This window comes from Spermophilus citellus, assembly GCF_964194105.1.
Source record: "Spermophilus citellus genome assembly, chromosome: X".
In the NCBI taxonomy this organism is placed as follows: Eukaryota; Metazoa; Chordata; class Mammalia; order Rodentia; family Sciuridae; genus Spermophilus; species Spermophilus citellus.
Genome location: NC_138190.1, coordinates 6290523 through 6303823, shown reverse-complemented (window position 1 = coordinate 6303823; position 13301 = coordinate 6290523).

Sequence of the window (13301 nt, the reverse complement as noted above, 5' to 3'; positions counted from 1 at the left end):
AACAGAAGGTTCACTGTTCTACTCCCAGATGATTCTGGAAGGTCAGCTACATATCTTAGAGGAACTGCTGGTTAATGGTAATCCTATGCATTATATGGTGGGAATACATCAGTGGATATGTATGGATTTTTATTAAATATATGAAAATGAGAATCCTTTCCAGAATACTAACTTTGAATTTTAAAATCTATCCTCTGTCCACCGCTGAGACCCCAGCATGCAATGTTTTGAAACTGAAACAGTCAAAAGTCAAAGCCTGGATCATAAATTCACACATGGAGAGAAACAATTTCTATCAACAGAAAACAGAGAAAAAATACTCAATCCTTACAACTCATGTGGTTCATGGACCAGCAATGTTGTTGGAAACAGAAACATGGGCTCCATTACAGACCTACTGACTCAGGATCTTTATTTTAGTAAGATTCTTTGGTAATTTGTATGAACATTAAAGTGTGAGAAGTGTTATTTTAGGCAGTTTTAAGAATAGAAGATGTACTTTTCTCACTAACTCACCAGTAGTTGGTTTAGAGCATTTTCAAAGGTTCTTACAGGAAAATAATTTACACAGACTTGAACTTAGGATCTGAATTGGAATAGTGAAACCATCAAGAAGTTAATGGTAGAGTCCAAGTAAGCAATACAGTTGATCAGCTTCATGTGATTACAATGAGAATCCCTTGTGCTTTAAGGCTGACCCTAAACAATTATGGCTGACACTGTCATTATGGCAGTGACACATCAGCAGGTTTAGATGAATCATTACAAGATAACATTGGCTAGAGACAAATGAAAGAAGATTGATCTGTGTGGGATTAAGTATTTTTATAGCAAGCCCTGTCATGTCTTCACCCAACAAATAAATGCTATGAATAAGAAAAAAATGCCATGATTTTTTTTTTATATTAGCCTTGGGTGGCCTGTAGAACTTGGCTTTTAAATCTTGTATCATGGACTGAATTTGGAATTGACTCATGCTAAATATTCTGAATTAATGATATTAAAATTTAGATACAATTCAGCTTCAATAAATTGCACAAATATTTGTTTTAATTAATTTTTGATCATTGCATGTGTTAACCATCCAAAACAAAAAGATAAGTTCTATCATCCTAGAAAGCTGCTTTGTGCCTCTCTCTGGCCAATACAACCACTGTTTTTATTTACATCACACATTATTTTGCCTATTTTAAAAATTCGTGTAAATTGATTTATACATATGTGATCTTATGTTTAGCTTCTTTCACTCAATATAATGCTTTTGAGAATTGTCCATGTTCTGTTGTGTTTCAGTGATTCATATATTTTAAATTGCTGTCTAGTATTTGATTATACAAACATACAAAGTTTTATCCACTCACATGGTGCTGAGTATGTAGGTAGTCTTCAGCATTTTACTGTTATGAAATAAGCCTGTTTTGGTTATTTGTGACCAAGTCTTTTTGTGAACAATGCATTGCCATTCATCTTGGATAATTACCTAGGAGTGAAATTTCTGGTTCATAGGAAAAGTATATGTTTAACTATGAGAAACTACCCAGCAGTTCTTAAAGGGAGTTGTGCTATTTCACATTGACTGTAAATATATGAGAGTTCTAGTTGCTCTTGATGCCCATCAACATTTGATGTTGTCAACCTTTTTAATTTTGGTTTAATTTGCATTTCCTTGTTAACTAATGAGATAGGGCATTATTTGATGTAATTACTTATTTGCCTTTCATTTGATCATTTTTGTGAAGGGTCTCTTTAAGCAATTCTTGTGTCCATTTTCTTGTATCACTTTTTCTTGTATTGTTGACTTGTGGGAGTGTCACAGGTTGATTTTTCTCAACTTACCTAACCAGCTCCAGGCCTTCAGTACCTCATAAGCCAAAATGCCTTAGTTCTACTTTGGGGGATGACTGCCTTGTATTTGGGAAAGGCCCTAATCACCTCAAGGGAAATACTTTTCTGCCCATCACAGCCTTTGGTACAATGCACCATGCAGTTGGTAACAATCCATGGGAATGACTTGATGGGCCACTGCAGACTGAGTCTTTAGCAATCTCATCTGTTGTGCCAGACCACATGTGCCATTAAACTTTCATTAGAAATTTTCCATATTTCTGAGGGGGAGCATGGCAGGAATAGATGAATTCTAGATAGGGAAGAGGGGTGGGAGGGAAAGGAAAGGGGCAGGGTATTAGCAAGGATGGTAGAATGTGATAGACAACATTATCCAAAGTACATGTATGAAGACACAAATTGGGTGTCAAGATACTTTATATACAAATAGAGATATGAAAAATTGTGGTATATATGTATAATAAGAATTATAATACATTAAGCTATCATCTCTTAAAAATCAATAAAAAAGAAATGTTCCCTTATTCTCTTTCATGGTATATTTCTTCTCTACCCATCATTCTGCTCAGAATTAAAACAGGTAAGTCTCTCTTCTCACTTATGTGTGCTCATGGCTTTCTGGAACTTTGTTTCAGTTTCTTTGCCTCCACCACTCTCAGACAGTTTTTATAAAACTTTGGTTTTTGTAGCTTTTCACACTTTTTTGGTGGTTAGAATGAGAATGATGCTCTCATCACTTTCTATACTCTAGCCAGAAGTGAAAGTCTAGCCTATTCTTTCCTGAAATGTGCCAGAGTGCTCTCTACTTAAACTTAGAGAGACATTGCTTTAAATATTAACAGGCTGAGAAGTCCACAATAATGCATTGTAGAAACAGTTACCAGAGGAACCAAACTGTATTGCATTTTGTAATGATTTAAAGATTAAAAGAGCAACTAGTAAACTTCAGTAGCTATTTACACTAGCATATTACTAAATATCATTGTGACTCATTTTTTTGTCTAAAATATGAGAATAAAATGTGTTTTTATATCATGGGACTTCTGGATGGTTAAATTAGTTGATATATATGGCATTCATAGCTATAGCTGATGTGTAACAAGGTCATGATAATTGAAAGGTTAACTGTTATTAATAATAATATATTACTGCTATTGACAGTATTTCTACCAGAAAAAAACTTTCTCTGTCAAAGGTTTACTTCTCAGCTAGTCCCTTTTAGATCTTATCATAAGTTAAATCTTTGTCCAGGTATTGGTATTTAACAGATATAGCCAGTCAATAGTGTAGTCATTTTTTCAGTTGGAGAACTAAAAGATTAGAAAATTATGACTTAGGTACTGGTACAAGTGATAGTCATTAATACCCCTCAGAAATGCCTTTGGTTCTCGTGTCCTTTGGGTGGGATTGTACCTTTATTCCCCCTTGACAGGAATCCTGGCTGAATGACTTACATTGGCCAAAGAAATGTGACAATCGCTTTTGGGCAAGGCTTTCAGAGCTGATTTGGTGACCAGCAATGTTCTCAGAGGAGAAGCCTCTGGGTAAGGGTGATTTAGAACAGTCTACTTGGCCTATGGTGGGCATGAAGAATAAGCCAAGGTAAAACCTTTGCTTTAGAGTCTGGACAACTTGGAGAAGAAGACAACTTAGAGTCTTCAATCAACTTGGGTGATTGAAGCATCCCAGACATAAAGGTCTGACTGTTGCTGTGCTCTAATTGAGCAGGGTTGAGCATGGTGGACACACTGGCAAAGCAGAAAAGTCTTGGAGACCAGAGTTTAGATGATGGAGGGGTAGCCCTAGGCATACGCACCTGAGAGTGAGTTCAACCCATATTTAAGACAGGGTTCCAGATAACCAATCATCTAAATTTCTTCAAAATGCAAGTGTGAGACTAGAAACAGGAGAAAGAAAGTGAAGATGAAAGATTTAGAGGTAATCAAAGACAGAGATGGAACGGGAACTGGAAAACAAAGCCTAGAAACAAATAAGAGAGTCATACATTGTTTCACTGTCATCTTGAGAATAGTTGTTGATGTGTGGTGGGCTGCCTGCTGATAGTCACAAGTCAAGTGGATACCAACTTGAGGCAGTTTGTCCTACTATGAACCAGTCTTTACACCAGCAAGATTCCTTAATACCATGAGCTTTAAGGAACAACTACATAGAAATTCACTCTGTTCTGGCAATGTGGGTGCTCATTCTCTTTCTTATGCTGAGGAGCTCCCTACCAGGCTTATAGGGAGATTACGCTCTGATTAGCTGGAGAATCACACTCACTCTGCCATAGAGTATTACTTCTGAAACATCAAAATACAGATTTTGGCTCCCTTTTATGGTACTTGTCATTTAAATCATACAGAATGTTACAAATACAGCACTATCCATGTATGTTTTTAATTGGGTCAGTGATGTTAATGCAGCAGTAGTGTAAGCAGAGCACTCAAAAAAAATTCTTCCAGTCCTTTTGGAATTCAGCTTGTGGGCTTAACAGACATGTATTGACATAACTAACTTGTTCAACATGTCTTTCTGTAAGTTATAAGTGAGGAGAAAGTAAAGTTTTGTATTAAACTAACAGATGAGATTTTTTGTATTAGGGATAATATACTAATATGATACACACTAATTGGATATATATCCCAAAGTGCAGTTACATCATTTAATGCTAAGTTCCTTCCTACTGGGAACTAAAGATTGTTTTACAGAAAATATAAATAATGTAAAGACTTTCTGGGCACCCAGTAATAACTTAAGATGTGAAATAATTTGACTTGAACCATTGGCCAGAGACAATATCTTTTTGTTGAGAATGGATAGTTAGGGTTCTATGGAGAATGGATTATCAGGGCTGAGAAATGGACAATTCATACTATGATTCATCAGGGACTAGGCTTTGTAAAAAGGCTGTTTTTGTTCTTAGCTCTCTCCTTAATAAACTAGAGAGGTATAAAATGGTCATGTAAATCTGTTTCTATTTTTGGCCCTGAGGTTGTCTAATACTATCACTTATTATTTAAAATATCTGATTTTTTTGACAATTGACTTATCATGATAATAATATACATTGGCATTCACTGTCATATCCACCTATATAGAGTAGGTATTTAATAAATATTTGTCATAAGCGATTGTATAAATACATTCATAAAAAGTCCACATTGTCAGAAAGCTGAGAAGAGCTCTTCTGAAAGAAAAAGTTCAAAGTGAATCAGATGTGCCAATAGTTAATATATATATATAATATATATATTATATATATATAAATACATATAAATACTTTATAGGAAATATCTCAAAAGAAATGTTATCAAATAATCTGAGGTGTTTGGGGGCAGATTTGTAGACGACAGGTAGATTCAAAGAGAAAAGCTGCCTTAACATATTTTATTGCCTCTTTGCTGAAGGTATTTACTCAGTACATCAGAAGTAAAACTTTAAAGTCAAATGTCTGGAGGAATTTAAATATATGTGAATGCATATGTATGTTTAAACTGAAAAGGAATGTTGACAGAAATAAATCACTTTTAGGAGCATTCCCAGGACCTGGTCCCTTTTAGGAAAGCTCTCCTGGTCCTTGTGCAAATACATAGCTCTTTAAAGTACTAGTCCACATAATTTATGGGTTTAGGTCTGTATGCTTCTGTTTATTTTTGGTATAAAAATCCTTGCTTATAAAAATGGTGGTTAAGTATGGTGCAACATAACTGTGATCCTTTTTGCCTGACTTGAGAGTTTGTACTTAAGGAACATAAACTAAAGTCAGAGGTAATTGAATTAACATTTTGAACATGAAGAGGTATGCTTGCTTCACAACTTTAAAACAGAAAGCAACCCCATTAAATTATAGCAGCAATTACACCACTTGCACACATTCTTAAAAATTTATGAATTGTAAGTCCAAGCTCTAGTTTGAGATTCTCATCTTTCTCTGGAGAATGAACTTAAATAGAAATCTAGAAACCAAATAGCTCAACTCCTCATCCAACTTCACAGAACCATTACAACTTTCCATTCTGAGATACAGGTCCCATTCTTCATGTTTCTTCCCACTTATATCAATTAATCACCAAAACCCATGAATACTAATTCTGAAATAGCTCTGAAATCTGTCCCACTTTTCCATGCAATTGCCATGGTTCAGTGTGCAACCTTCTCTTAATATTGCCAAACTTCAATACGTTATTTCTCCTGGCCCAGTATTATCTCCTCCCAATCTCCTCCACTGCACCAAGCCTTTCTTTTAATGTAATGCAATCTTACCAAGAATACTGAGTCACAGCTTAAACATCATGTCCCAGGTCATTCCTCATTTTGTCTTCTTTACTCTGCAACTATAAAATTCCCTATAACTCCTCAGTTGTAATAAGTCCAGCATTGTATTATGTCTCCACAGATATTCATCAGTTTCAGTAGATCATGAGTTCTGTGAAGCTAGTTTTATCCCAGAACCCTTGGAATCTGACTAGAGTAGATTCTCCAATTATAAAGGAATTTCTCATACTCTTAATATTAGAGCAATTCTTGAGTTAAGGCATGTACCAACACCCTCTAATGCACCAATATACTATGTTTCTTGTGCTTGAGCCTTTATGGCTTTAAAGGAAAACTCCCCAAGGAGGTGTGTCTCAACAGGCTTTATTTTACTAGTAAGATTTAGGAAAATCTTATAAATTTCTTCTTGAACCAAAGGCACCAATTTTAATTCTCTCAAATTTGACTAAAATATTAGTAATGGGATTTTAAAGTCTTTTTAATTTTAGGCATGATTTATGATATATTAATATGATATGACATATAATGATGGTATAAAATATGATGTGACTATTTTCACATATGTGGAATGGGGTTTAGCTTGGGTCCCCTTGATGGTTAACATGTTAGATAACTTTGCATGTATTTTTCTTGGTTCTTTCCTTAACACCTTATTTACAGACTTTTCCTCGTGATTGAAAACTCTAGTTTGGTTTAGGATAGAAGAATGTGATATATAATGAAAAATCACTTGTGTCTTTCTCTGTGTATTTGTAAGTATGTATGTATGATGATTGATTAATGGCTATTATTAGCAATGAGAAAAATGAAACATATGGGAATTCATGGAGCAGAATTTTATTCACAGATCTATTACAAAGGAAAGGGTCATTGTCAGTTCATTTGAAACCCTGTCTCTATTGTAAATGTTAAAAATGAGTAGTTTTGAATAGTCTTGGTCTTTGTTATCAAAATAGTAGAAATAAATGTAATTTTCCTTGTAGAAGTCAAAACATTCATTTTTATTAGGGCCACTGATAAATTTGGCAGCAAACTTCACATAAGAAATATAAACTTAAGCATTTTGTATGTTAAAAGAATATAAGTGAAATGGTAAGTTTAGAACTTGCTTCAGAATAATTCTATAGCAGGGATGGGAGGAAAGAGTGGCAGAGATATGAGGGAAGTAATATGGGCCCTGAGTTAATAGATGCTGAGACTGAGTGATGAGTACATGTTGAGTTTTATGTGTTCTCCTGACTTCTGAATACATTTGGAATTTGCCATAATACATTTTTTAACCAAGAAACAAACAAAAAAACTCATATTTAAAAGTAGGAACTAAAGCTGATGAAGTATAAATCTGAGTACCGACCACTGGGTGGGTTTCTTCCAGAATGCTGGGAGAGCCTCTGGGATGTTTTCAAATGTTTGTTTTTGTTAAAATGGCAAAAATGAGATAACTTAACCAAAATTAAGCTATGACTGCTTTCTCTTCCAATTCAAAATCCCCTCTATCACACTTCCCTTCATGGCAGGAGATGTATGAGACACCATGGGCTTTGGGGGAATCTAGTAAAGAGAAAGCTGAGTTCTGGATATAACCACTAACTTTCAGTTTTCAAATCTACAGATTTAAAGTTCCAATCAGGGACATGTACTTTTTAGCAAATTCGTTGGTAGCATATATTTATTTATTTTAGATCCTTCTGAGTATGTTATCACTAGTTATTCTAGTGTATGAATAATGAATGGTTTCCACCAATATGGCCACTGCTGAGCCACCTTGTATTGTGATCCAAGGCATAGGACCAGAGATTTCATTGGATATCAGCATGTCCTAATGGCATTTGTCACCCAAGTATGTGACTAGTGGAGGAAAAACAGGATTTTAAATGTATGGAGCCAGAAGCTCACCTACAGACAATTTTTCCAATCATCTGAAATGTAAAATGGTATGCATTGTATTTTTTTGATACCTATTTAAACTGAAAAACCCCTTTAATCAGAAATACACTCTATAATGAAGAAAATACAATCATAAATGTCATTCTTTTTCATTTTAGTAGAAATCAAGAGAAGCAGAATTTATCAAAATGTTGTGTTTATAGGGCACAAGCATCTACCACAGAAATATAAGTTGAGAATGACATATGCATAGCTGTTTGAATATCAATTCATTGCATCTTAGCCTATCTAATGCATTTTGGCCCTGATGCAGTTTGGAATTTCTAATAAAAAGACACATAAAGTTACCCCTCATGCAGCAAAATGACCTGAAGCATGTGTGAGCATACACACACACATACACACAGTGGATTGAACCAGCCCTGAGTATTGGCAGTGTTCAGACATTAATAAGTGGTTGAAAATGTTGCAGTCTTGAAAATAGTCTTATGAACTGAAAGATTTTTGGATGCCCCCTTCCAGATCAACTTAAAATATATAATGTGCTCCTTGAGGGTAAAGTTTAAAATAAAATAAAATCAGATGCGTTTCTAGGTTTGAAACCAAAGTTTCTTACTACTTCAAATTTGAGCTCTTTGTGAAGATGGTTTCAAAGATAAAAATCTAAGCTTTTTTAAAAAAATAATTTCTCCAGAGAACTGAAGCATAGCCAAATCCTTCAACATAGGAAAAAAAAATAATCACTTAACAGAGAAAAGCAAGTCATCCTATTTCACTTGGTTGTTTTCTCTTCCAAATATGGAAAATAAGCATCTAAAAACAGGGTAACAGTGAGTTAACATGCAGCATGTTTTGTTTGTCTTGGCATTTAAAATACACAATTCTTAAATTTCCAGTTGTATAATTTCTATATTTATCTAACCAGCCTTATTTTTCACTTTTTAGTGAAAATCTTATTCTACTTTCCTCAAGTTTTCTTTCTCTCTTCCCAGACATTATTCATCATTTTTGCTAAGAGACTGTTTACCCAGAACACATTGGCAGGATATTTTGTTTTTGAAACAAAATTTAAACACATTAACACACAAGCAATGGTGTGTATAATATGTATGGGTGAATACAATTACATGATCCATTTATATCTTCCATAGCTAAATAGGATGCCAGTTGTTTGTTGGTTTGTAAGTAGTTATGCTTTTGATTAAATTATCTCCACTTGCTATGCCTATAATAGCATAGAAGTCTTTTAGTTGCCTGGATTCTCTAGAATACTGTATGTGTAGGGCTTCATTGAGTTGGGGTTCATATAGCATTCAGGAAATATCTGACAAATCTAGTTCTTATGGCTGCATTCAAATGTAGCTGGAGTCAATGTATTGAGGTAAACGTTATTGTCTGGAATTGACAAGAGACCTAAAAAATCTCTGTGGCATAACCCACACATGGTTAACAAGATGTGGAGGATGGCTCAACTGCATTCAGCCTTTCAGGGACCCAGATTCCATTCATGTTACAATTCTGCATTTTGTGAGTTCATAGCATTGTCTCTGCTATGCTATGGCACAATGCTCCTCAAATATTCTTCGGTGGCAACCAGTTTTTAATCTAGCTTGAATCACCATTGAATGGTGAGACTTTACAAAATTATTGGTCATTTAATCTCCAATGTGGATGAAGGCTTTGTGGATACAGGTCATGTTAGAGGTGAGTGGGGAAAAAATCCTAAGTATATGGGTTGCCAATATGGAGTGCTAAAGTGAGACACCTCCAAGCACACACAAAAGGTTGACCATTTGCTCCTTACCAATGGTATAAATAGCTGACTACCCAGAAGGGATAGTTTTAAAATCTGCTTAACCATATCCTTTCTTTTCACCACCAGAATGGGTTGTTTTTCTTTTCCTTCCTAGAATGTTAGATTGGGTTCTACATGAAACAAACTCTGATGTGGAGATTTGTATGTGAATAATTTTGGGGGGAGTGAAAGAAGTAGAATTAAACAAAGTAAGGAATTAAAACAATCAGGGGTCAGGAAGCCTTAGTACTGGGGTATTTCTTCAAAGTTATTCTGCTCTGAGGCAAGGTAGTTAGGCCTCTAGTTTCCTTCCATTGGACAGTCATTGGGTGTGAACTGCATTCAGGGAAGAGGATTGATTTAGGGTAATTATGACTTTTAGGCTTCCATCATTGCTTTTGTATAAGCTCTCTGCCTTGTCCATTTTGAGTTGTTGTAATAGAATACCTGAGACTGGATTATTTATAAATGGGAGAAGCTTATTTTGGATTATAGTTCTAGAGGGGGAATGCAAAAGAGCATGGTACCAGCATCTTCATGGCTTCTGGTGAGGATCTCATGCTGCATCACAACATGGCAGAGAAGCAAAAGGAGAAGTGGGTACATGCAAAAATACCTTGCTTTATAATGAACTACTGTTGTAACAATGAATTCAGTCCTTTGAGACCTAACCCACTTCCAAGAGACAGGTTTTAATGCCTCCTGAGGGTGCTATTACTGTGACCTATCACTTTCATACCCCTTTCTGCCAGCCTGGAATGGGCTTCTTCCTTTTCCCATATTATGCAAAACACCCCCATCTTTTAAGGTGTATTTCAGTTTTCACTTTTGTGAAACTCTCTCTGTTTTACCTATATTCTAAGGGAATTTGCATCTACCAGAAATCCTGTATAGTAATTATTGTATCAGTTATACATCTACTGCTAAGTATAGCTTTACATCACTAGTTATCTTTTCCTACATGTATCTTAACCCCAAATGTAAGTTCTTGAGGGCAAAATTTATGTTTTATATTCTGTGAATAATCATCAGTGGATAATGCTAACCTAGTTATTTCATTAGTTTGACACATATTTATCAAGCATCTATTTTGTTCAGTGAACAATATTGGATGCCAGGGAGACTTAATTAAGAATTGTCAAATGTGAGAACATTATCCTTGTAAAAGAGTTGGAAAGACATTGAAATTCAATGGGAATGGTCCTAACAGATGTTTAAGGTAATATGGAAGGAACTAAGCTATCTGGTGTCCAGGATTGGGTCAGGAGCCCAGCATGAAGACATGGATCAAAGAAAGTGTCCAAAAGATTCATCATCATTAATATAGGTGGCAAAAGAATTTTGAAGTTTCTCATTAGGGTAGACAGTTGTGAGGTAGGGACAGACAAATAGAAACTAGGACTTTCTGGAAGTAAGAACTAACTTACAGAACTATGGGACTAAGCCAGGCCTCTCAATTTGGGCACTATTGAGCACATTTTGGAGTTAAAAATTCCTTGTTGTAGGGGATTGTACCATGCTTATCAGCTTCCTTGGGCTCTGTCTACTCTATGGTCTCCAAGATGTGACAACCAAAAATATATCTAGATAATATGAAATGTTCCCTGGTGGTCCAAATCACCCCCCCACCCTTGCTGAGAACAACTGGGCTACATGCTTTAGCAATAAGCAACACTGGACATGGCAGCAGCTTCTCTGTGAACAATGAACATTCCTTTAGGAGTGTATATAATGCTAGTAGAAGTCCAGATGCCGACATTCTCTCTTGGGTATAATACACTTGTGGTGGGTGTTTTACTATCTATTCTTGATGGTCTGTCTACCTCACAAAATGTCTCTGCAGTTGAGATCTGGTATAGACTTTATTTTCCCCCAAAGTTAATAGCTCAGCTTTTTCAAGTGCTGCTTATAGAGTACATGGTTGTAGAATAAAAAGATCATAGTTAATAATCATTTGTTTATTATTTTTTGGAAACTTTGACCAGCAGGGAAGTACAAGGATTTCTAGAAATCACCAGGGTACAGTGAAAGTTGCCAATAAAAATGTAAAATAATACAGATGTTGTTATGAAGCAGAAACATGTTATGTTTTAAATAAATCAGTATCCTTAACTATTAGCAAGAGAACTTGAGTTTTTACAAAAGAACAATGGTATTATAACTTTATTATCTTTCCTCTACACATCTGGAATTTTGAAAACTTCTTGAATAAAAAAAAGCCATTAGATTATTTAGGTCACCCATGAGTTCAATAGTAGTTTTGAAAATATATGGAAATGTTCTGCCTCAAATTTCTTCTGTTTTACAGAATCTTCTTAATTATTTGAAAGAATTTATCTGCAAGATATTTCCTGATATATGTAGGCAAAATTCAGAAAGACTACAAACTTCAATTTAGAATCATGCATTAGTTTTCTTATATAACAATAAAATTTGAAAAATATAGACTAGCACCAAAAATTAAATATTTTAAATTGCAATTATTTTAATATAATTTTCTGGACTTTTTTTGCTTGTATTTTAGTGGTTCTCAAACTTTGCTGTGCATAAAAATCATAGGAAGAAATTGTTTAAAAAAACATGTTCCAGGGCACTACAAAAGAAAAGTACAAGAAACAATATTTTAGCAGATTCTTTGGATGATTCTGATTTGGATGATTTATAAAAAGCACCTGGGGGTTGGGGATGTAGCTCAGTGGTAAAGCACTTGCCTAGTATATGTGAGGCCCTGGGATTCATCTCCAGTATCACAAAAACAAAACATAACAAAACAAAAATATCTGAAAACTTATGTGCCTGCTTGTGTTGACAACACATCATTACTAGGCATTGTGGTTATGGGAAGGAAAAAATTGGATTTTTCCTTATGGTTTGTCTATTTTTTAAAAGGATCTTGCCCTTTATAAATATTTTTCCACATTAATTAATTTCTATTTAAGGCACCACATCCATTTTAATCTTCAGTGGCTTTTTAGGTGATTTTCCATGGATTGGTAATCATGCAGTGGTATTTTTTTGCCATGTGTTATCTGGAACATATACACAAAAAATCCCCTTCAATATAAGTAGAGAAATAATAGTGTCTCCTGATCTCCCAGTACACTTGGTTTGTGTTTCTCTGGAGACATATTTGCTTCAGGCATGAGGTAGTGCTAATGTGAAATACAGCGTCAGTATGGAAGTATCAGATGAGTGGCACAGATCTGGATGATCTGATAGAATCTGTAGCAATCAGCATGTGTTAAAATGTGAAGGTGAATAAGAAAGAAATGTTCCAGGTAACCCCAAGTTGGGAACCTAGAAGCATATGTGAGAAGAGCCATATTGGATGAATTTGAGGAGCTAGATTAGGTAATATAAGAAGGACATCATGATGCAAAGTTTTGAGGGCCAGTGGGTCATGTATTTGATGGATATAAGGAATTTAGAAATCTTAACCCTGCTTAATTAGTTGATCAAGCTTTGCAGTATAAAAGTAGGAGCCAAAGGAGTAAAA